The sequence below is a fragment of the Topomyia yanbarensis genome, chromosome 3 (genome assembly GCF_030247195.1).
Source record: "Topomyia yanbarensis strain Yona2022 chromosome 3, ASM3024719v1, whole genome shotgun sequence".
NCBI lineage: Eukaryota > Metazoa > Arthropoda > Insecta > Diptera > Culicidae > Topomyia > Topomyia yanbarensis.
In genome coordinates this window covers 382,512,396-382,539,838 of record NC_080672.1, presented here as the reverse complement: position 1 = coordinate 382,539,838, position 27,443 = coordinate 382,512,396, and the positions used below count along the sequence as shown (strand labels likewise).

The following is a 27,443-nucleotide window of genomic DNA, read 5'->3' as shown; positions in this document are numbered from 1 at the left end:
AGTAAATACTGGTGAAATGTAGACGCTGAAGCTCTGGTTTCAATGTAGTCTAACGATTACTAACGCTACCGTTTTCGTGACCATTGGGTTGGTGTTTGACTTCCATGCAATTTCTGCTTTCTCCGGATCATTTGTATCGAATGTCAAAATAATAATATCAAACGGGAAAATTTTTTTTTATGATTCATCCATTTGATACGGATCAATGCGTGAGCTTACCGGAGCCGTGTTTCTTTTAAATATTTACAACATATAAATAACAAAAATCACCTTAATGCATGTCCATCGAATTCTTCCCACACAATTTACCAGTGCGTGCGGGAATTCTTTTCCGCGGCCGAGGAGCATTCTCAGCGTCACCTGAGGGTCATTCGATCTGCTTTCTTGATTGTCACTTTCGTACATACTGTCGTCATTGCTACTGTCTTGAAGGTTGTCGATTTATTCGGTTTACGGATTACGTCTTGGGTTTCCCGTAGTGGGCAGATTGTTTGCAGTATTGACAAGCGGCAGACTGCTTATCAAAAGTACATAACGTGGTCTGGGCACAGGTAGATCCAGGGCGCAAGGTCACGATGGAAGGAATAGAGTGCTTCAACTGTGTTCTGAACACCATTGTTCGTGCCTGGGAAGAAGTTCCTCCATTTATCATCTCTAGTGGAAAGAACTTCTCCGTATTGCGATATGAGCTGGATAATAAATAGTGTATCGGTTATATGCGGATAAAGATCATGTATTACTACCTCGATTGCGTTATTTAGCCTCATTGGACCCTTCCACCGCAGTGTCGTTCGATTCTATCTTGCAATAGGAAAACAAGGGGAGACTTGACCAAGCTCAAAATTCTAATTTTGGCTATGGCGTCTTCTATTCGATTCTTAAATTTTTTTTTCAAAAATACTTGTTGCGATCCCTTAAGGTAATTTTAAAAGTTTGGAATGAAAAATCCTTTTCTTACAGAAAATATTACGTAATTAATAAATTTACATTAAATGATGTAATTTTTTATCAAACTTTGTATGGGCATATCTGCTCGACTACTAATGACTATTAATGCACTAATATACCACTTTAATCCTTGTGAAGCAGTAAAATGATTTTACATAAATTGGAACATTGGAATAGTTATTACTAGAATTTGCATGACATTGAACGCAATAACTAATGTTGGGAAGACTTGACCAAGATTTTATGAAGAAACTTGACCAATCGTGCAATCAGCTGAAGAAAGATACAAAATTCCTGATATTTATTATGCTTTGGTATCTACTGTTAATTTTAATCACGCCATAAAAAAATCCCATTTCAAACATAAGTCTTTATATTTTAGTATTAATAAACAAAGTTAGCAACAGTAGGACTGATTTTGTGACGTGTGAACACGCAATGCAAGCAGTACAAATAATCCTTAAAAAGAAATGTATTAAAAAATCGAAATTTATCGAATGCAACCGTTTTATATTATTTTACTGCTACCTAAGGACCTCGACAATATGGAAAAAATAATTACAGTATGTTTTATGTCATTATTTTTTGTTATGATTTTTTAAAATTCTCTTGGTCAAGTCTCCCCACGCCTTGGTCAAGTCAAGTCATGAAGACGCACAATAACTTTGCACATTATATCTCAATGACTTTTGAGGGATTGAAGGTTTTTTTAGAGATTTATGAAGTTTTAGCCGAAAACCTGGTCAAGTCTCCCCATGTTCCCCTACTCAGACGGAACAAGTCTGGGAGATAGGGCCGTCTTAAGACCACTCGGGGCCCCTGGGCATTATTGAACTAAGGGGCCCCTAATTTGAGCCAAGTAGGCCAACAAATCATCAAAATAAATGAAGAAAATACATAGTAATAGATTCTCATGTCGTGCGCGGAATTTCCAAATAAAAAGCAAAACTCCGGACACCCTAAGGTAAAGTTAATAGCGTTTAAAATGATAAAACAGAGTAGGGCCGAGAAAAATCGTGTTTCAATCTAATAATTCTTAAGAGATATCGTAAAAACCATTGGAATGATAAGAGGACATCTGATGGCTAGAAATAAAGAAATATTATGAATTAACATTTGGTAATCTGAACTTCATAATTGCATGATGTTGTTTGAGAATGAAGAGTGCTTTAGCCAAAGGGGAAATGCTGAAGTATGGCGAGTTTACCGTCCACCATTTGAACGTTGGCTTGACTAGTAAAAAAATCTTTGTATTCCATTGTGAGTTTAGGTGGCTTTCGCAGCACGGTTTTCACATATTCAATCTGAACATTTTAACAACGTGACTATAGTTGGCAAACGTCGTATATGAGCGAACGTTGATATTTTAGGAGATTAGATAAAGTAAAGCATCACACATTCTAATTATCAGAATGCTGACAAAATAAAGAAAGAAGTATTTGTTGTTCATTTTTTATTGCATTTTTTTGTTATTTTTTCGGAGTTTTTCTCTTCTCATAGATCTAAAGCTAAAGAATGTCCAGTCCATAAGAATTGCATTTGCCAAGAAATAATAGTCAAGTATTTGACCGTGCACGATAAATTGGGTTTAACTTTTCGAATTCTTCTGATTATCGTAGGGGATCCCGGAGATATATGGCGGTTGGGGTAAGTTGGCGGAACCCGCTCTTCTCCGTTTCTATTAGACATAAAGCGCTGTCTCTCGTTGTGTACCTCAAGTAATGTGAAACACATTATCCAATGTGTTTTTGTTGCGAAACATTACGTTTTGTAGAAGCTGTGGACGATATTGCGTTTTTGAGCACACTTTGTAAATTTTCCTAATTTTAAACATTTTGTGTTATTTAAGGTGGTTGTCAATCTATTCCCCGAACAATTATATTTTTCGATAGTGCGTGAAAAGAGCTTTCAGCATCCTTATAGATATTATACCTATTAATACCCAAAAGTAATTTTTTAAATCTTTTTTTATAAAATATGCGGTTGGAGTAAGTTGGCGGTAACGCACACGGGGCAAGTTGGCGGTGCTATTCACAGTGCAAAAATACTCATCATATATTTTTATTTCTGGAATTCACTCCAAAGTAAGAGAAACTTTTTCTTGTGTCTCTTGTCATTGCAGGGGACAACTATTTCAGCCAATCCCCTGAAGAATTTCGAAAATTTGCTTTTGAATAAGGAGTACGCGTGAAAGTCAACATTACGGGGTACTGAGACTGAAATATAATGAAATGTGTCGAATACTATACAGTTTTATTGAAAAGACAATCGGCACATTTCATATGGAACACTTATGTAATTGTATTTCCATTGGATTGCTTATCTTCTGGCGCTCCGCCAACTTACCCCGAGGCTGGGGTAAGGTGGCGGCTTTTCCGCGTCACATATTTTTGTCTCTAGAAATGAAGACAACGTATCAAACATTTTAATAAAATTCATAGATGTTGCCAACAGTCTACCATTTCATGCAACCTGTTCTATTTTAGATCTACCAAAATAAAAGCGGTAAAAAATGAAAACTTCAAACACCGCCAACTAGCCCCGGTCTCCCCTATGACAGCCATCTTGATAGCGATGTTAGGTCCAAAAATGCAAACAATAAATTTGAATGTTCAGATAACTAGTTTTTAGTTCTGAAACTACGAGAGTTAAAATAGTGTTACTGCGTACTATTGTCCCGTTTAGATTTGTTTAAAACTTGTTGATTGTGAGCAATACAGCATTCCTTATGTGCTGAAACTGGTCAGAGTCGACATCCAAATTCGGAAAAAGCCACATATTCTCTTTCATTGAACTTTCGACTTTGTCTTGCTTCTTTTGAATCAATCGATATAATGTGATACTAAGCGCGCGTACTGCCTTGAGTTTCATTCATGTTCCATCCTCGCTGTAGGAGTAGAAGTAGCGGCTCTTTGCATAACGATGTAATAACGGTGGTTAACTAATAGACCTGAATGCTGCTTACCACAGCGTGTCTCAGTTTAATTCAAGCCATCCTCCATAAGGGAAGTGGCTCACATTTTATTACGTTCCTAGTTTGACCGTAAACTGAGGTTTTAAATTTAACTTCTGTGAACTACATTGAAAAATTTAAATCATTTTATTTCAGGATCACAAGGTATCTTATTATCACGAAAAAAAACTACAAGGGGCAGCCCTATGGGGTTGCACGAACTTTAGACGTAGGATTACACTACTTAATGTGAAATATTCATTTTTTCAAGCACAGATTGCTATCATGCAGATTACGCATGCAACCACTAACAAACATGGACGCCACATTCAAATTTGTGTTTCGGTCAAATATATCATTTTACAATCTGTGATAGTTGAAACAGGAAAAATATCTGTGAAAACCTGTGATAAATTTCCTAAAAATCTGTGAAAAATCACAATATTTCCAAAATTCTGGCATCTGTGAAAAAAATCCGTGATCAAAAATTGTGAAAAAAAATCTGTGACATTGCAGGAAAATCTGTGAATATGGTGACACTGCTAACAAATTAGATATACCTACCCACACATTCACCTCAAACATTGAACCCAAGCGCCAGATGGTGATGATGAGTAGAGCGAAAGAGACAGCTAGTACCACCACACTATGTTAACCGTGTTTACAAATGGAGCTCGAATGTACAAGCGATTTTGTGTACGAATAATTGTGTTCGAGATTGTACATAAAAGTGAGCGAGAAACAGGCACAACACAAAAGAAACCATAGTGTTTGAACGGACAGCTCAGTCGCGTGTTGGACGGAACTAGGTAGCGTACCTCCACAGCCAAAGCAACGGACTTCTAACTCTGCTACACTGGCTGTGAAAACACACAGCGCAGTGATCTTCTCCGCCTGTCGCTCAACAGGCCAAATCCGTTCTTTAAATAGTCGACGATGACGTCATTCATAGAAGTGTAGCGCGCTAGGAACACGAATCTGTAGCGCCAGACTTGGAAAGCGCTATCTTCTGTGTGTAAATGCGCGATATTTTGACTAGGTTGTACATTATTTAAATTTTCAATGCCATGATATCAAAATGTTTGGGTTTATCTATTGGAATCTATTCTTAGAAGTATTTCGGAGAAAAAAATAAAATTTATCGTGAGAAAATTGGACCACTTTTCGTTACATACCATTTTTGTAGATTTTGCTAAGTGCACTCCCATATCGAAAACAAAGACGTAGTCCTATGTCAAAACATAATTTTTATTGACAAAAAGAATATAGTCGCTTCTTATGAGTACGATAAGGCGAAGTTCTAGGATGTTTGAAAATTAACCTTTTTTAGGCAAAAAATTTATTGGTTCGGTTCCAATTTAAGAGGGCTCATGTATAGTGGAAGAGTAGAATTTAGAGGGATTTACTTTTTGTAGATCCCTTCAGTCACTTCTGAACTTTATAAACGTCCTTAGTTTTGCTCAAAATAAATTGAAACTCGAACTGAAATGTTCGTGCAACGGTTGAATTGGTTCAATGTTATCCTGAACTTGCTGTGATGCGTTTCCTGCCGTCAGTATCATTCTGCTTGGTTGTTTGATGCTTTCTGATGGTTTGATCACATGGAATACGAACCAATGTGTGATTCCGAACTGCTTTGCTACCGATTCATTGATATGATGCATTGGGATATTGATCAAGCAATGCCAGTATAGACTTTAAAACGTAAACCACTTTCAATTTAAATTTCAATCATTTTAGAATGCAGTGAAGAGTTACAAATATTCGAGTTTACCTTTTTCTCGAAGATGCACGTTAGTATGAACTTAATTTCATCCTCAGTGCGGAAAGACGGTACTGATTACAGGTACAGCATTGTCACTTTTATTCCAAATGAGACCAAACTGTAGTCACCAAACAATAATGCACAGCCATTACTCCCAAGGCAAGAAAGAACAACATCAATCGATCGGCTATGGTTGTTTGCACTGACTAGATCATTCTTACTGTCAAAACCGTCAGGTAGCTCCACGTTAACGAACAGCCATTCATGCGAAACATCAACAGGTGTTTGACCGATGAAATTGTTCAATGCGATAAGTACGCCAGCACCGCGTGATTTACGGCTGCTCACATAACTGCGATCGTTTCTATAAACAGCACATGATTCGCCAAAAAGCTGTCGTGAATTAATCCTATCATCTAACCCGGCTTAGTGAGCACAATTATGTCGTAATGACAGGCAATGTTAGCCAGAAAAAACTTCATCGATTTTTGTGCAGAGCCCTCGGACGTTTTGGTAATAAATAGCGAGTTTATCATTTGACTCTGCATCGCAAATTGTTTCCTATAATTCCGTCACGTCGATCCAAGGACGATCGTCTAATTATCCGTGCGCTTGGGAGGTATCATTATAACCAGACGAAGGGACTGCTTCTTATGTAAGCTGGCTGCAGTTATAATGCATATTTCGCATTAGAATCGTATTTATTTTCATGTAAACCAAGCGGATTGCGTTTTGGGTACAGGGTTAAATTTAGCGATATCAGACCTCATCAGACACGATTGGCAGCGATTAGCCTTGTTTCGGAAGTGACTGTTAGAAAATCACACATCCAAAATCATTTTTATCGTGCTGTGTTATACTATGTTCACACTACAGAGTTAAAACATGTCATAATAAATGGCAACAAGAAAAACGTCATCAAGATAGCGTTAAAACACGTTTTAACTCGTAGTGTGAACGTAGTATTAGTTGATTTAGCAGAAGCTTGTCTACTTCGACGTAAATCGAAAAAAATTTCAAATATTTGATTTATTTTCTTTGGATTTTTTTCAAAGCTATAAGTGTCTACTACATTGTGTTGAACGGGTTTTTCGATTCGCGCATCAACAAATTTCACGGTTTGATCTGTAGAGGCATCGAGACTAATCGTGAGTTATCAAACAACCAGAGCACAGAAAACGGTGAAAAACGAAAAATTTTGGTCAGAATAATTATACACATTTTAGTGCGCCGTATTAGAATCTCCATTTTTATTTTTTTGATTTTGATACATATTAACTCAAATTCGTATTTATAAATTATCAATCCTTTGTTTCACGATTTTGGCTGAAACACTTCTTATTTTTTAGCTGACGTTCACCGTATTGGACGGGCCAATTTTGAATTTCTAAAAACTGATTTCGAAAGATTCGTAATAAGCGATTTTCAAAACCCATAATTCCATGTAATTGTTTCAAAATATTAACATTCTACCACGAATAATTCATCGAAAACGTTCTCAAAACCTTACACGCGTTTATCGCAAAACATAATTTTTCAAAATTGCGTACAACCTCATTTGAACGTGGTTCAATTTAACCTCTCCTTTCATTGGAGGAATGACCTATAAAATCTACAAATTCTTTGTATTCATTATTTTTGGTGACGCCTTAAAGTGCAAAAGGGGCCAAAAATCGATCTCAAAGTTTTAGATCACACCATTTCGTCAAATTTGAAGTTTTTACCCGTTTTTAGCTCATTCCTCTAATAAACTAGTTTACTTTAGAGTCTTATTATTAGTTTTGTGCTTCAGATCGAACCTGAAGCAGCAAACTGTACGCAGTTTTGGAATTCCATGCGTACCTAACCTTAGACAGAACGTTACCACGGGCGCCATTTTGTGTTTTTCGACTTGAAAAATTAAAGGGTTATGTACAAGACACGACCGCAGTTACATTGCAAATGCAGCATTATTAACCCTTGAAGGCGCAAATTATTTTTTTCCATTCTATATGCGTCCTAATAAGGACAGTTTGCTAATAACTATGTTTTGGGATACGGGACGAGAATCCTTTGAAACAATTTGAACCTTGCCGGCGATTCGTTTCTGCTGTGTATGCACAGACGAACATTCCTCTTTCGCAACTCATGTTAAATGAGCACTGTGTAACACAAGGCGATCTCTTTTATTAACTTTTTGGTGCAGATGGAAGACCATCCTTTTGTGCGACGAATAAAAATATGTTTATCATTCTTTTGGTGAGGCTTTCGCTTAGTGGCAGGATTGCCACATTCACTGATTTCTTTAAAGGGTTGGAAAAACTATCGGGTTGGTACATTATTTTGAAGAATATTTGCATAAATTATGATTCACTGGTAAATGTACAAAATTATCAAGCTCAAACTTAATACAAGTTAATAAAAGAATTCTTTTTCCATTATATATTCGTCCTAATAAGGACGGTTTGCTAATAAGTATGTTTCGGGATACGTGGCGAAAATCCTTTGGAACAATTTGAGCCTTGCCTGCACGACTGATACGCACGGCATAAATCACCAATTTGCCATCTCGCTTCTGTTCCGCCATCGTCGTTTGAAGCTGCGAATAAAATTCTTCCAGCGCACACAGAGACAAACGTTCCCCTTCCGTAGCTCGTAATCTAATGAAAGATCTAACTGCTATCCTACAAGCAGCAATACAGTGAAGACCCGTTTTTATCAGCCCCTTGGCAAATTTTAAGCTGATAAAACAGGGACACTGATAAAATCGTTCTTGTTCCTTAGATATAGCCTTGCAACCTTTGCTGATTATTTACTATAAGTTCCCCTTAAGGGGGTTTAGAGTGCAAAATTAAAAAAAAATGTATTTTTATTTTTGCATTTTTCGGATCTCTAAGACAAGAAATATATGCCCAAGAAAGGATTTACTCGAATTCAACTTCGTTCGTCTGCTAGAGCCCATCAAACTACCAACTATCAATTTTCATATGAAGCTGATAAAATCGGGTGCTGATAAAATCGGGTCTCCACTGTAGCGATAATCCAACTGGTTCTGCCAGCAAAGCAGGTATGACAATAAACGAATTCAGTCAAAAACATTCCTTTTATATCAAGCGATGAAATGTGTAGGACGCTTATGAATGTCGAGATGAGGTCCGTGTTAGGGAAAATCTTGAGCAAATTTGTGAAAATTGTATGTTTTCCCTATATATTGCATATTTACGGGTTTTTCAATAGTGTGCTATTAAAATACATAGATAAATTTGATAATAATTTTTTACTGGCAATTTTCTGAATCGATTGGTGTTCGAATCATGAAAATCCATCAATAATTAACAAAACGTAAGCGAAAATTTTGTCTTTTTTCTTACATTTTCACAATGTTTTCACAATAATACGGATTTTTCAATAGTGTACAGTTGAAATACCAATTTATAGTTGCAACCAATTTTAAGTTGAACTTCTCTGAATCTATTACTATTTAACGCAAATCCATCAACAATTAACAGCGATACAATCGTTTAAAATTATGCCACATTTTCGTGACGCAGCTCGAAATCAGATTTTAGTTTTACACCTAGCCCCAGCCCTATATAGTAGAGTAAAGCATTTTCAATGCTAAAAATTTGTAAATGAAGATGAAAATATAAGCTGGATCCTTCAACAGGCCCACGAAAAAATTCAAATTTCGCTTACTTTGAATCATTTGAATGAAAAGCTTTCCTTAAAATGTTTTACGTAGTTACCTGACCATCCAGTTCTTTCACGAGTTCGACTACTACCAACGACCACAGAAGGGGTGACAGCATTCCTCTTTGATGACAGCAGCTAGTGGTTCGCATGGCTATAGTGTCGTCTCCCACCGACGCTGTCACAGTCCGGGGGGACACAACTCAGTAATTTGTTCCATTGTGGTACACTCCATCCCCTTTGATAAAGCAGCAAGCTGAATGATTCGACTGCACTATTGTCGATGGTAGGCGATTTTGAATACTCTTTGTTTTGCGGAAGATTATGTAATGCTGTAATGGTTGATTTCCAGGCTGCTAGGTAAACTGTATTCAGTGATTGTTGGCTGTGTGTATGTAATACCTTTTTCATACCGTTCAGAAGAAAATACATTAGGTGGCACTCATTAGTGAAGAAATTTTTTTGGGAGGAAGCTGTTTTTTTCTCCACTTAGGAGATGATTGTTTTACTGAGAAAAACGATAATAGACTTCAACGCAAATCATATATTGCAAGTTACTCGGACGCGTTTTTTGTCCATCTTGGAAGTACGAGATTATGTTTTGATTTCATAAGTAAAATTTAGTATTCTTCATTCTCCCATCAGCGCTTATTTATTGTTCTAAAGTTTCAGCAATTTTAGTTATACCGCATTGAAGCTGAAAAGTGTAGCATTTTGCCCTGGTCGACGGTTTCTACATTCCCAATCTATAAGTGTACCCCCAACAAACTTCAGTACTCTTTCTCATCGACAAGCATAATATGGGCATAAACCATTATCCGTATGTTCTTATTTGCACAGAAGCTCCTCTTGGACAGTTTCCTTAAGCTATAAATGCATTGAAAAAACTTCTCAGACTTTATCTCAGATGAAAGTAAACCGGTTCGCAGGAACAGCAAATGATAATACCATGAATCCCTACTTGAAGGGTCCTCCACATCAGTACACACGAGACAGAGAGTCGTTCGTAGCAAATTCATTTACTCAGGCACGGTGTGTGCTTAGGGAGAAGATTTAAGTGATAGTTCCTCTTCAGAATGTGATCACTTTGAGATATATCGTGTAGCGATTTCTGGCAATAATAATCTCTAAACTATTTTAAACTCAACAACCGCATGCCGTAAAAATTATGGTAATTGTCCGATGTTTTTCTTTAACCCGAATCGACTGCATCATTTAGACAGCACGGTCAATTAAATTGAACAGTTGTCACTCACACTGAAAAACTCCAATGATGCTTAACTAAATTAGGATGCTGCAATATTTCTTAGTGTCACTGCTCGGTCCTATCGCTTCTATTATCTATTCTGTCAAAACTACACTTCATTTATCAAACTTGTGGACACCATCGGTGTCCAGATTCGGTAGACAACATACCAACATACTGAAAAGCATGCGGTTCACTATATTAACACCGATTATCTTGCCCGATAGAGAAACAGAAACGTAGCTCACAAGGCCACATAGAAATCCTCGATGTCTTGTGGTTAACCGCGTTCTGTTGCTACCCGTACCTACGTATGTATGCACTACGATGCAGCTGCTCTCTCCTTCCGTTGACCGACTCAAATCGAGCGCAAATGCAAGCAGTTTCCAGCCGGATAATTTCCGTCTGCCAGTTGCTCGACTGCTGATATGCGGGTTGTTAAATGCAACCTCTAGCTCTGGTCTACTGCCACATATAAGTATTTATCGTTGTCCATCTTGCGGATTTGATTCACATCAGCCATAATCGAACGAACATAGAGCAATCAATTCTGAATCCTGCTGCGGTGTTTGCGGGCTGGGCTGGGCAGGACTGGAAGGAAGGGGCGAGCGGGTAAGCGTGCCGGGAAGAAACTACACCACTGTATCCACAACATTTCGTTCGGACGTTCAAATTAACTTGCAATTGCAGTGAGATTATATCTAAATGCTGGGCACGCAAAGTCGTAACCCAGTGCGCTGTGGGTTCGTATTATCTTCGCCGACTGGATTCCATGCTTCGTTGGGAAATCATTCAAGAAAATTGCACGGATGATCGAGGCCTTTTATTTACCTTTTTGGTTTTACGTAACTATCAACGAGTTACTTTAATTTGTTGTAAGATTTAGAATAACATTCTTGCGAGAAACGGAGACCGGAAATAATTTGTATATAATCAGTAAGTTACTAGGATTTGGAATTTAAACAAGCTTTCGAGTCAAATCGTCAGTGTATATTAGAAATACGAATATCATTTTGAAATAATATCGGCAACCGGTATCAATTTTTGTAACAGTGGCCAACGGTAACTCATTACGGATTTTTAGTTAAATATTGAAAGAATAGTGCTTGCTTAATTGTGTATATAGTACCAAATTTGTTTAAACTAATTCAAGTTGAACGTAGCAACTCAGATAAGGGGACAGAAGCGTAATAGTATGTTCACAAAGCTCAGGCACACAATCCGCAAGGTTGGCCGAAAAAAATGGAGAAGTTGATTGAACATTTTTATAGTGTGAAACAGTTAGTTGTGAAATCAAAATTAAATTCATGAATAATCAGCCATTTGCGAATTAGAACTATTCTATCAAATTGTGCTACACTTATCTTTCTATTACACTCTACGCGCTACACTTCCACCTATTGTTCTCAGTTATCAACTGGGCGGTCAGCGAAAACCATCATCGTGTCTGCAGTCGGTTGACACTGGCTTTTCTATGGCATACAATAGCTTTCAAACCGTGCATAGATTCCACACACTACCTGCTTGTTAGTTACTGTGCAGCTCTGTTCCACCATCGACCGTTTTTGTTGCAGTGGCGTAGTCGGTAGGGGTTTTGGTAGTTATCAGACCCCATAAACTAATAGACTAAAAAATGAATAGTAAAATAGTAAAAATTCTAAGAAGAAAAACAAGCGGAAATAAGTATTAGAAACGGTCATATTAGCAAGGTTGAAGCAAATACAAATATGTATTTGGTTGAAGTCTTGCAAAAGCTTGCGATGGCTTGACCACTTCCGATTCGAACGAAACTTTATAGGTTTGATCAGTCTATGAATCCCACCAGCAATCCGACCATTGTCAAAATGGACAAGAGAATTTTTTCAAAGAGCTTCGAAACCTATTTTCAGCTATGAAATCTATAGAAAGGTTGTTCAATCGCTCGGAATTTCGATTTTTTAACCGAGGCTCGGAGAGCCTAGTCTCTTATAAAATTCGACTCAGTTGGTCGAGATCGGAACATATTTGTAAGTATTTATATATGTTTCGCAGAGATTATTGGGCTGTTTTCAGCAAAATTATATTCAAATGAGAGGTGTAACATCACCATAGGCTGCTTTTTTGGATCGAAGCTCTGGTTACGGAGTTACGGGTTGAAGAGAGAGATCACACATAAAATAGCCATAGAAACCGGTTGGTGGTCTTGAGTGATTCGTAACTTTTCTGCCTAAGCTCGACCCCATCAACAGAAGTCAAAAGTTTACCCTGCAAGATATTAAAGTGAAGCGATGTCAAAATCACAACAAAGGATCGGTTATGTTCGGCTATGTTCGGGTTACGTTCAGCATCTGTGTGCGGCTAGGACGTACTATACCGATAGGAGATGGCACGCACACAAGCGTATCGTTCAGCAATCAGCTGACTGATTTTTGCACCACGTGTTTCATTTGCTTTGAAAAATAAAAAAGGTGCAAATTTCCCAAACGAATCAAAATTCCGTGAAGAGAATTTATTCATCTGCATGTGCTAACTTGCTTACATACAGTGATACAATTTCTAAGCTATCTGAGATAAGACATATAAGTTACAAACGATTTTGTCTTGCGAGCCAATGCAATGATATGATTTTGAACACGAAATAAAAAGAAGAAGCAGAAACGACGGCAACCATTTTAACTGCCACCTTGTCACTCTGCTCAGCATGCCCTTAAGCCTCTTCTAATGACCAGACTTCCCATGCTGACAAGTTTGTACCTGTGTACAATATTTCGTGCAAACGTTAGATCTCAAACATGCTTCGATTGTACAGGTTCGCCTCAAAAATCGAATCCAAGCGAACAATGTACAAACGCCAGTTCACACATCCGTGTACGTACACCGATTTGCACAAGGTAAAAAGAGGCAACGCTAGTGATGATGAAAGTGAGAAAGAGAAAACTGGTACCATGGATCAGTGTGTACGCCAGGTATACGCACACCGTGTACGTACATGGATTTCGGTTGGGCAAGCGATGTGCACGTGTTTTGGTGCGAAATAGCGTGTTCTAGTTTGTACACAAAATGTAGGCTTAATATGAGCACAGAATCAGAGCGAACATTGTGTACGACGTTCATTTGGGAAGACTGCTAATGACTCTGCCATTTCTAGTTTTCTGATCTGTATACTTCACATCTTTGCTCTCACTTGAGTGCTATGGCTCTAAATTTTTAAAACTTTCCCTACCCAGTAATCTCTAGCTAATTGAATATCGTTAAAATTTAAAAAAAGGAAATGTACATCTATCTACATATTAGTCGAAATAAAAACGGTAAGGTTAAGTATCAAATGTACAAAAACCAATGCAATTTTGTTTTCCAAGCTGAAAGACCCCACTTCTCTTCTTTCAAAACGCAATGTTGTCTACCGTATACCCTGTACAGGATGTACAGATCGCTCATAAAATGTTACAATGAATTCAAATCGTCAAGCAGCGAGCAAGAGACAAACAATGTAGACGAGTTTAAAAAGACAGCGTTACTGAGGAATTCCACGAAGATCCGTCCGAAAATCTCTGAAATCGTGAACGACCATCTTAGATACCGATGAAACTTTACAGGTTACACCGGTATGTAAGACCAAATATTTTCCTCGGTTAATAAGATTATTTTGACTCAAGAGCAATTTTTAAAAGGGGCGTAACGTTTCTACATGCATTAATTTCAATTTTTTGTTCGATCACTCTATTTTATACAGCAAAACTATCTGAGAACGAATTACAGGGTATGAATACTTCTCCACGAAAAAATATGCACTGAAAAAAAAGTTGTGTCATTTTTCACAAAAACAAAAAAATATGTTAATTGCAAAAAACCCCTTTTTTAATTTTTTTTATATTTTGTCAAAAAAACCTAAAGAGAAAAGAAATATTTTGAATGTGATTGCATGATGGAGGATTTATCGGTAAAAAAAATTTCTAACGATTACTTTATAAATGTTTTCAAATTACATACTAATTGACATACAAAACTCTAATTTTATTACAAAATATAATTCTAATTAGCATTTTAAATCAAAATGCATATAGCAAAAATCTTCCAAAATGTGAAAGTTTTCGAGATATTTGGAATTTCGCTCCAACAAAAACAATTAATTCGTGTAATAATGCCCTTTTTAAAAGTTATTCGCGTTACCCCATCATAAGATGTCAACAATCTAATGTTTATCAATTTAAAGACGTAAAAGAAATTTTTTCAGTGTGTTTGGATCATGGAGAAACTTTCAACAAAAAAGTTTTCCTAACAACACCTTTTGAGATATTTTTATAATTCATACTATTTGCAGTCAAAAAAACCTGTTTTAATCCACCTAGCGGTGCAATTGTGCCTTTCTCATTAATCCAAACTACACGGAAAAAATTGTTCCCAAAATCGTGAATAAAGTGCCACGAATCCTGGAACAATCACGTTTTTACGTTATGAAAACAGGACCGTGAACAAAAATAATGTGTTTTATAATTATGTTCAATTTCCCTTCAGTAACGCCCGAATAACGCTTATTTTAGTGGAACTATTTGTTTTTTTTTTGTGAACTTCAGTCACGGCTTCCGCCAAGCCATTTCTAATACGATCTTCAGTACGCGAACTAGTTCACAAGTTTATGAACATTACTCATTAAACTAAAGGTTGACTCATGATGATTTTCATGGATATAGGAGCCTTAGTTCACAAAATCAAAATATTCTGGATATGCTCTCGTGAACTATTTCGCGAAATTCAAAATTGTATTCATGAATCCATTTAATTCTCGTGACCTAATTCATGATCTCTAATATATTAGGTACGATCCAATATTCGTGTTCATGATTTAGTTCACAAAATCATCAAATATGTTGCATGTATTCGTGAACTGGTTCATGATTCCTCATATATGTCACGATCCAATATCCGTGCTCGTGAAATAGTTCACGAAATCATGTAATATAATTCATGTATTCGTGAACTGGTTTACGATATCTAGTATAAAACACAACTCACGTTCATTTTTGTGAAATTTTCGTGAACTGGTTCATGATGCCTAGTACATGATTTACAATCTATTTTGCGTGCTGGTGATATTTAGAAGATATCGCTAATCATTTACAATTTCATGCAACATGATAATGAAATATTCCCGTGAACTCGTTCACAAAATTTGGAGAATTATTCGCGGAATCATTTTTATTCCATGCACTGTTTTATGAAATGCCCAGCTGCTAGCGACGACCATAGTAATAGACACGAGCATTAGATATAAAAAACTATTAGGACCTCGAACATCGTTATTCGTTTGATAAGGTTAATGGTTATGTCTGAATAGGAAACGAAAACTGCGCTGAGAATTCCAAATAGTATAATTACATATAATTCACAGAACAAGATATCGCGAATCAGTCAGATTTTATTTTTATGATCCAGTTCATATTGTCACGTTATTCCGAATAAAAAACCGATAGTAACCAAAAAGTAATAGATCACAATTAGACGAAGAGAATTTACGAATACCATGGTAAAACTGCTATTATCATGTACATTAGTCATATTACTCTTCGCGTCAAATGTGGAAGTAAGTTTTAAAATCAAACATTACGAGAACATGAACAGAAATTTCGAAGATCATGACTAAGATCCTTAAATTATGAACATGAATCACTCTACTCATAGCTAAAATATCACGATAACGTCAATAGAAATTACAAAAATCACGACTAAAATCCTGTAATCATGAATATTAATCCCGCTAGTCTGACAGAAAAATGCAATAGTAAACTCATGAATAAGATAGCATAATAACGTGACGAGAAATCACAAGAATCGCGAATAAGCTTTTGAAATCATGAACATCATTTGATTGTCTGCTGTATATTCCCTAATCTTGAACTAGAATAACAAAAAGAACAACAAAAACTAAACATGTCCAGGGAACAATAACAGTACCCTAACCAATCAATCTAGTGTAACGCCATGTATATATTTTCGGGCGAACTAATCGATGAGGGAAGGTGGGTTTGCTGCAGTTTGTTTGAATCGAAAAAAAAGTTATTCTGAGAAATTAGAGTGGACGTATAAATGGGAGACACACTGTATTTTCCCATGAAACCAATGTCAAAAACATAAAGCAAAGTGGGCGAAGGACTGAAATTGTCCAAATGATATGAAATTTGGTATCTGCGTTTACTTTGTTATTTGTCACAATAGGAGGCCTTTGGGATTTCAAAAATGAGTGTTTTTTTTGGAATGCCCTAATGCGGGTGCGAGGGTGGCCAAAGGGGGGGGGGTTGATAAAAGGTGGGGGTGTTAGGGTAAGCGGAGGCGATACTACACCAAACTGCATATTATACCTTCCATTTGAGACTTGTTGTGAGAAAATCGGTTCGGTCATCTCCGAGTAACCATACGCAATTGTTGGTCAGTCGAACGGTATAAGAGTGTCGGCCAACACTTTTAAGCAATTTGTAACTCATTTTAATCATTTTTGCATATTTTATACATATATTGATTACCGGTTTATATTGAAATTTCGCATGTGGCCGCATACTTCAACCCGTAACACAGGAACCAGAACTCCGATTCAAAGGAAATTTAATAGCAATCAATTGGAATATTCTAGCTTTCATTTGAGACTAATTTTGTGAAAATCGAGTCAGAAATTTCTGAGAAGCAGATGTGAATTCAACTCAGGAACATAACCAATTTCCCGAAGCTTCCGGTTCCGCCAAAGTTGTCCAATGGGGCTAACGTGGGTTTGATTGGGCATCAGTGAACTGAAACTATAAATCCAAACATTTTCGAACACATCTTATGAAGTTTTGCTATTTTTAGATACCATGCTGATTCCGATTTATATGGGAATTTCATGCGTGACCCCACTCTTCAACCTGTAACTCCGGCACAGGAAGTCGGAATTAAATGAAATTCAATAGCAGTCTATGGGAACGTTGTACGTTTCATTTGAGACTAAGTTTGAAAAAATCGGTTCGGCCATTCCTGAGCAACCAATGTGCTTATTTTTGGTCACATACATACATACACAGGCACACACACGCACAGACATTTGCCCAACTCGATGAACTGAGTCGATTAGTATAAGAGACTCAGCACTCTTAAATTTTATTTTAATGCCACAATTATTTTGTTTTATTACGACCTTTTCCCAAGTTATTCGCGTTTTACATGAACACCAATAGGTTTTACAAAATGCCAATAACAATTCCTATAACTTTTCCTTCGACATCAAGGCGATATGGTAAACCATTTGAAATGATCTATGATTAGGATGAGTTGCTGCGGCAGACTATGTTACCGGTGAAGTTGAAATAAGTTCCGTGATTATTTGTGAATATAATTAGAGGAAGTGTCACTTATACTTACGACTGCGCATGTATGCGTGTTAAGGTGACTTTTGCCTGTGTATTAGTGCAGCGTTATTTTGATACCAATACACTGAAACCTCCAGTTAAGAACTCTTTTTTCACGTAATATTCATTTTAAGCAACTTTTTTACGAACTAAATTCCGAAATAACGAACTCTTTTTTTACGAACCAAGTTCGTAAACAAGTTTGAGTACGTACAGTACAGTAAGAAGTTTTGTACAATTTTACGTATTCCTAGCTAGCTGTTACTCGAAAACGACCTAATAAAAGTTGGGAATTTTTCGGAATGGGGTTGACGACTTACTGCCGGAAATCAATGTCTTGAGCCATTTCGTAATCCAAGATGGCGACTTCCAGCTTAGATAAATTCTCAAAAACCTCAACAATGTGGGTATTTTCGGAAAGGGGTTGACGAGTGCATGACGGAAATCAATGTCTGAAGCCATTTTGTAATTGAAGAAGTCGACTTTCTGTTTAGATATACTCTCTATAACTTCAACAATTTGGATGTTTTCGGCACGGGGTTGACTAGTACATGACGAAAATCGACATCTGAAGCTATTTTGGAATCCAAGATGACACATTCCGGTTTAAATTCTTTATAACCTAAACGAGCATTTTCGAATATGGCAAAATATAGAGTAGATATAGATATAGTGATTAGTGATGATATAGTTATTGAAAATTTTGATCAACCGGAAGCCGTCACTCATCGATTTCCGTTATTTCCTTGTCAGGCCTGTTCCAAAAATAGCTATATTGTTAGGGTTCCTAACATCAATTTTCCCCATTCACTCGTTCAGCTCGACCTAAAAATACCAATGTTAAGATTGCCGAGACTATTTCTCAAACGAAAGTCGCCTTCTTGAATTTCAAAATGGCGCCAAGCATCCTTTTCCAACATGGAAAACCCGATTTTATCAGACCCCGATTTAGTCAACTTTTTAACCCGATTTTGTCAGCCTCATAATGAAATATGTTCGATGGGCTCTAGCAAACGAACCAAGCCGAATTCGATCAATACCTTTCTATTTTTCTTATTTTAAGGATTCTAAATGCAATTAAATGCAAAATAAAAAAAACCTGTTTTAATCCACCTAGAGGTGCAATTGTGCCTTTCTCATTTCTCCAAACTATGATATAATAGCTGGTTCGTACAATATAACATTATGGAAATCTCTTTCATTCTTATTACACTTGGCAAGTACATATATAAGAGCACCTTTTTGCATTCATCGCGGTATCGGTTTGAATCGGAGTTTTCTATGTGATCGCACTCCACAACCCGTAACTCCGGAGCCGGAAGTCGGATGGAGATGGAATTTAATATCAGTTTCCGGGGACGCGACACCTTTCATTTGAGACTAAGTTGATCAAATCGGTCTATCTAGCCATTTTAGAGAAACCAATATAACCGTTATTCTGAATTTGGATACTTCAGGATCCGTCGATGGTGGCCAGTGTGACCAAAGAGCCTTTGAATGACTGTTGGGGACCTAGATCTACAAATTCAACAGTTGTGCACATTTTGGAAAAAAAACCACCTTTTTACATTCATCGCAAAATTCGTTACAATCGGAATTTGCTGCGTGATCGTACGTATCACCCTGTAATTCAGGAACCAGAACTCGGATCCACACAAAATTCAACAGCAGCTGATGGACCTTTCATTTAAAATCAAGTTTGTCAAAATCGGTTCAGAAAATTCCGAGAAACCGATGTGGACAAATCAACAAATTTTGTTTTGTAACCATACTCTTCAACTCGTAATCCGGATCAAGATGTCGGTTGAAAATGAAATTCAATAGCAACCTAGGGAATATTATACCTTTCATTTGAATCTTAGTTTGTAAAAATCGGTTCAGCCATCTCAGAGAAACCGATGTGGACATTTTGTTAACAAATCCGCACATACACACATACATACATACATACATACATACATACATACATACATACATACGTACATACATACATACATACATACATACATACATACATGCATACATACATACATACATACACACATACATACACACAGATATTTTGCGATCTCGGCGAATTGAGTCGAATGTTATATGAGACTCGGCCCTCCGGGCCTCGGTTAGAAAGTCGGTTTTTGGAGCAATTGCATAACCTTTCTATATAAGAAAGGCAAAAGAATAATATTTAATTAGCTTAATAAGCATGAGTTCAATCCATACTATGTAGCATAATGAGTTCAATGTTATCTTCATGTGATTATAATTTGGAAAGGTTGGTGGAATGGGTTTGAACATGTAGGGAATGGGGGGTTAGTAGAGTGGGAGTGGAGGATGCGTCAGAAATCCTTCATCTTATTTTGGTATACGGGGTGGATGAAGGAAATGCGGGCGTGAGGGTAGTCCAAGAGGAGGGGAGTGATGAAGGAGGGAGGTGCAAGGGCAAGGCGGAGGGGGGGGGGGGGAGGGCCGGCGACGCAATACTCAACTGCATATTTTGCCTTCCATTTGAGACTTGGTTTGAGAAAATCGGTTCAGTCATCACCGATGAACCGATGTGACTTTAATTGTGGAATATGCCCGAAATTCCGGACTTCCGGAATCGTCGATAGTGGACAATATATTCAAAGAATGTTTGATTGGCAATCAGTGATCTAGATCTGCGATTAGAAGTAATTTGGTGACCATTTCAATAGTTTTTAGCCTCTGAGGTATTACGATTGTACCGATTTATATGAAAAATTCCAGTGTATCCTTACTAACACCCCTGTAACTCCGGAAGCAAGAGTCAGAACCGAATGAAATTCAGCAGCAGTCAATGGCATTACTGTATCTTTCATTTGAAATCAAGTTTGTAAAAATCGGTAGTGAATTCGTTGTGGAATGGGTGTGATATTAGTTTAGGAACTTGGCGGGTTCCCCGGGGGTGTCATGAACCGTCATAGGTGGCCAATGTGGTCAAAGCTGCTTTGATTGATCATTAGTGATCCAGACCCGCAAACTAGAGTAATGTTACATCAATTTTGATATGTTTTACATCATTTCAACATCATGGTGGTACCAGTTTATATGGGAATTTGCTGTGTGACCGCACTTTTCAACCCGTAACTCCGGAACCGGAAGTCGGATCAACTAAAAATTCAATAGCAGCTTATGGGAACGTTATACCTTTCAGATGAAACTAAGTTTGCGAAAATCGGTTCAGCCATCTCTGAGAAAATTGTGTGAGTTTAAATGACACACACACACATACACACACACACACACATACATACATACACACACACAGACATTTGCCGATCTCGACGAACTGAATCGAATGGTGTATGACACTCGGCCCTCCGGGCCTTGGTTAAAAAGTCGATTTTTACAGTGATTGCATAGCCTTTCTTTATATGAGAAAGGCAAAAAATCAATTTTTTGGAATGTATACTAAAAAATCTGAAAAGGGATATGAGACTATGTGTAGGGACCAAAACAGAGTATTTTAGGTGTTTCGAATTTGAATAAGAAAGTGAAGCAAACTTTTTTATGTATTAAATCTTGAATAACAAACACTTTTTTACGAACTAATTCAATTTACGATGGTTTGTACATGCAGGGTGACCATATCTGACGAGTAACAACCCAGGACAGTCGTAAGAGGACTGAGTCCACACGTTACCTCTCAATCGACTGTGCCTTTTCCCCAGGTTTCGGCAGTTCTGAGATTTTTTCGGTAGTACAAAAGTTCTTGAGGTCTGACAGGCAAAGCTCTGCCAGAAAGTATTTCATTAGAATTCAATCACCGAACACTTTTCCGAATTTACACACTCGCAGTTCTTGCTACACTCCCTTCAATGAAGGTTTCATGCAGTTATTGGAGAAATCGACAATCCTGAAGTGGGCAGATGAGACGAAATATTTTGAGATCGTCTGTTAGAGTTTTCAGCACTAAGTACAAGTCATTGATGTGAAGCGGAAATATCAACAATCCCATGTAGCTTCCTCGCGCTATTCCTGATGTAAAAATAAGTACCTGGCATTATTCAATGACAATCATAATCTCTCGATCGGAAAACTAAGATCGAAACAGTTACAAAAAATAACATTTATTCCATATTTCTATTTGTTATATGAAAAACGGTGGATAGGTTAGTGTAAATAATATCAGCTTGAAAACGATATTCCATACTCCCTATTATGTAGGATGCTAGACTCATCAAGTTAGTCATTGTTCAGCGTCCAGGCGTAAAGCCATGTTGATCGTGGATTAGCTATTACTTGAATTGACCCTGAAGTGCATCCGTAATCACCAGCTCGAGAGAGCGCTCAATGAAGTTATTCCAAGATAGTTAATGAGGTTTCGCTATTTCTATTTTTATGGATTCAACATATGTTCCGATAGAACAAAAAATGCCACTAACAAGATAACTCAAGCAGAAGCAAAGTCACCAAAACGTCGATGTGTATTCTCAGAGGTGCCAAAGGGAATTCTTCGGGCCCCTGATTGAAAGACGATTTCAGCCGAAAAAGATCATTGTTTCATCGACATTAATAGCGGCCAGAGTTTTGTCCACAACTGGAATCGATTGGACTTGATTGGCTGCCAAATTTCCTTGCAAACAAACTACAGTTCATTCATTCGCTAGGTACATACGAACGCCTCGTTCTATCTCTTTTCAATTTCCATGTAAGAAAAAGGAAGTTGAAAAGAGAAATAACGAAGCACTACTGAAAGATTAAAAAAGTCATCGGATACTATAATTGGAAGATTCAACTGTTTTAAGCTTTGATTGTTCAATCCTTCCAAAGTCATTGAGATATAATGTGCAAAGGTATTGTGCGTGTTCATGATTTTTTGCAGAATTTTTAATTACCTTTTTCAAAAGTTATAAAAGTTTTTCTGTTTTCTGGGGAGACTTGACCAAAAAAAAACCATTGTATTGAAAAATTAAAACAAAAAATAATGGCATAAAACATACTGTAATCCTTTTGTTCCATATTGTCGAGATCCTTAGGTAGCAGTAAAAATATAAAAGGGTTGCATTTAACAAATTTCGACTGTGTTTAATGCATTTCCTTTTAAGGAATAACTACTGCACACGTCACGAAATCAGCCATATTACTGCCAACTTTGTTTACTAGTACTACAAAATATAGACTGATGTTTGGTCCACAGAATAGTAAATATCAGAATATTTGTATCTTTCTTCAGATTATTTCCAATTGGTCAAGTCTCCCCATAAAATCATGGTCAAGTCTTCCCATCAATAGTTATTGCGTTCAATGTCGTGAAAATTGTAGTAATAACTATTTCAATGTTCCGATTTATGTAAAATCATTTCGCTAGTTCATAAAGAATAAAATAATGTATGAATACTTTAAAAGTAATATGTCCGTACAAAGTTTGATTAAAAATTACATCATTTAACGCAAATTTATTAATTACAGAATATTTTCTATAAGGAAAGAATCTTTCATTCCAAACTTTTAAAATCACCTTAAGGGGCCGAAACAAGTATAAAATAGTTTTGAAATTTTTTTAAGAACCTAATAGAACACGTCATAGCCAATAATAGAATTCTGCGCTCGGTCAAGTCTCCCCATCTCCCCTACTCAATATAAATAAATATTTTAGGCTTGCAGGAGAAAAATCAGGACAAATCAAGCGTTTTCCTTGACTTCCCAGGACACCAGGATAGTCAGCGAAAAACCAGGACGTTTGGTTACCCTAGACGGAGGTTCCATTGTACTCTATAACGTAACAGCAGATTACATTTTTGTCCCAGGTATAATGCATATATCGTATTATAATCATACACAATTAGTACAGCTCTTAGCTTTTAATTTAAAAGTTCAATTGCTTTGTGGCAAATTTGATGCGAATTATGTCGCAGAAACAACAACCGATGTTGTTCGGGATTTTATGAACATTTTATGAAATACCCTACCTTGAAATCATTTCTAAAATAAAATGAATTTTGACAAAAAACCCATGAACCAAATTTCTCGTTACACCACTGGTTGGCATAAAGGCTGACATTTCTGGACGTTGAATCGAGAAATAAAATGCTCCGTGGATCCAGAGAACCCGGAATCTACATGTATGCCACATTGCAGTTCAGTCATCTGCATAATTCGTCCAAATTCATTTCATAAATTGCACCACCTCCTTCCCCCCTTCCGCCCACCATCAGACGTACACGCTGGCCAATAGTTGTACCACTCTCCCGCTAAACCTCCGCCCCCGTTCCGATCCGACTCGGCGCAAAATGTATGTCCGCTGCCGGTCGACCACAAATCCTTCCTGCGCTTTGCCCCGAGAACTGTTTTCCAATTGTGTGGTTTTTCCGAGCGAGGAAATTCTGTGCGAGCAGAAAAGTGTGCTGATTTTTTTTTTTATTTTACATTTTCGACCTTTTTCCTAAGCAGCGTGCAACGGGACGAGAATCTGCATCGGCCAGGAATCATCCAGCAGTGGTCTGAATATTCCGTACAAACGTTTTGCGGGTTCACTTCAGTACGGTTCACTGGCTGCCAAGAAAGGAACAACTTTCTGTCCGTATCACTGCACTGTCTGTCTATGTGGGTGTGTCCGCACTGGTATCCGGATTCCCATACACTCTATGCTCTTGTCATCGCTTCCAACGTTTCGGTAGCTTCATCGTTTATGTATAGGGGAACTCAGGGGTAAAATAACAAGTTAAGCAGTTTCATTAATTTTCTACTAATCCGTTGATGAAATGGACATGGCAAGATACTAAAAGCCGACTAAAACATTGTGTTATCTTTAGACAATATGTATTTAATTATAGAATTTTGATAATGTAACTAACGTCAGATGTCCAGATATCAACCGCCTCTTCTAGGTTTGTATCTTACAACTATCCAGTCAATGCAGAGTACAGCTGAACATGATAACTTTGCGATGAATACTACATTCTAATATTTACTGACAATAAAACGAGGCAGATACCGTTGTTCAAATGTTTCCCTTTCTCAACCAAAACGCTCACGTTTCACCATCTATGCGGTGAAACACGTCATCGTCCTAAGGTGCTTCCTAAGACAAGTCAAATTACTTCAGTCATGATCTAATCCATTTTAACTTTGATACCAACGATGGTACGGTACAGGGTCAAGCATGATTCAACATATTTAGTTCAACCCTACAGTTTCAATAGAAGCCTACTTCATGGTGTAGCAGCGGATGAGGATACAATTTCCGTTGCAGTGGTCATCAGACGCCCGGTTCGAGTTTGCTTATTTTGTTCAATTAAAAAACAACACTATCCGCCCCCCTACTACTTGTTATGCTGCATCCGTTATCGGAGCTAGGCACCACCGCCGCAACGTTGCCGGGCAGCAACAGTTTATATTCTATATTTTAATTAGAGCATATCATTATTATTTACTTTGCTGCTAGTACCTGCAATTTCGCCTGTACTTGGACGGATAGATGGATGGATGTTCAGTTGCTGGTTGCTAGCTTGCGTTTGATTAATATTGAAGTGAGCACGTTCGACAGTTACCTTACAGGCAGTGAAAACAAGTTTGAATGGGGCGTTGGGGAAGCCTTGTCTGCTGGCAAATTGCGTTGCTGCCATAAAAATATGAATACCGATGTACCTCGGTAATATTACTCGGTAGCAAGAACATTCTACTTTTTCGATAGAACCTACACCTACCTTCAATTATATTATTTTGATTACTTTGGTAAACTTCTAGAAATTGATATACATTTTAGGTAAGTGCTATGAGCTTCAAGGGCATAACAAAAAACTTCATGGAAGATTTATGCAAATCATGTAACAGGAGGATCCTTCAACTTTTAGGGAAGTATTGAAAAATATCTTCAAATTTCGGAAAAATTCTAAAATTCTGCGAGTTTCTAAGCAGAATATTTGACACGGTGTGTTTGGTGGTTTTTTGTTCTGCTAAAAGTTGTTTTTACATTTAATTTCAGCAAACATTTACAACAGCATGTACAAAAAATTTGTATTTCATTGTAAAAAACATTGATGTCATTATTATTTCTAATTTTCAAATTTCTATAAATATCATCTGCATTTATAAGAATTCTAATGTTTTTATCATCTAAATCTAAAATATGCCCTATGTAACGAAACTATGTAAGGTTTGCACGCCTATAACTCCGCTATTACTAGATGCATTTTAATCGTTTATACACCAACCAATTCGTGAATGGCTATCTTAAATATTGGTAATAATGTATCTCTGCAATATAAGCAGTCTTTTGAAAATAGATAAAATTGAAAAGTCCACGAAAAAAGGGAAAATTGCCATTCGTGAGGCAGAATTCTCAGGCGGAGCCGTCAATAAGAAGCACCTTAGTGACTCAATCGAAAACAAAAAGTTATAAATAAATATGCCGCGTGCCTGTTTGAATCAGTAGTTACTCTTTTGCCAAACAAGTAACATCTAGACTTGTGCGCCGCCGCGCCACGCCACCGCCGCCGGTAAAGTTCAACAAACGCCGACGCCGAAAGGTAGACCGGCGGCGCACCGCCGACGCTTTTTTCTCACGCCGACAATTCGCGAACTCGAAAATCATTAGCTCATAATTTTATCCACAAATCTATGAACATTGTCTATGGTCCGAATATGCGACGTTAACTGATTCATGATTTATCACATATTGATCTTTATTTGGTATTAGTGGTTGTAAATTAGATCACTAAGTTAACAAAGTCTTGATATTTTCTCGAAAATCATTACACGACACTCGGAATATAATTCATGGATCCATTCTTGCTTCGTCAACTGGTTACGATTGCGAGCATATAAGTTACAATTCACCATTCGTGGAATGGTCCACAAATTCAAAAAAAACACATCCACTTGATTCCTTATATGTTAGACACGATTCACCAGTCGAGCTCGTGAAACCAGAGATGCCAGGTACTTTTTTCAAATATCTGCAATAATAATTTTAAAAGTCTGGGAAGAACAAAAAATGTCAGGAAAGCTAGTGTAACCAAAAGCCTTTATATTCAAAAATCTGTAAATATCTGCAACCAAACTAAAAAATCTGCAAATATCTGCGTCATCGAAAAAATCTGCAGCTTAATTTAAAAGTCTGCGAATTTGCAGACTTGTCTGCAAATCTTAAATCTTTCACATAATCTTAATATACTTACGTAAACAATTACGATGTATGCAATGGATTAGAATTTGAAGATCCCCGGAACTGCTGGAGAAATTGGCGGTGTGCAGGTGCAACGAAAACTAGAGATACGCTCAGACTATTTTCAATCAGACTTGTTTAGTGATCAGCTTCAACCCAACAGGAGCTAAAACATCAAGTCGTGAAATTATTATGAATGATAGTAACTGTATATTTAGGTTTCGTCAGGGTGCAGATCTGTATGATTCCAGCAAATCGAGCATACTTTGCATTCAAGATATAAGCAAATCTTACGTTCAAAGAAAATGTTGTGCCATGGAATCGAATATGCCTTATCATCGCGGTCATTTGGTACTTACAAGAAGTAAAAGTAAACGCCAGCC

At 37.2% G+C, this 27,443-nt stretch overlaps 1 protein-coding gene across 2 annotated transcripts in view; it reads left to right on the top strand.

The window, feature by feature from the left end:
- LOC131691701 (glutamate receptor 1) overlaps nt 1-27,443 on the top strand; it is a 496,119-nt gene that overhangs the window by 408,945 nt on the left and 59,731 nt on the right. The gene's annotated exons all lie outside the window — the stretch shown is intronic.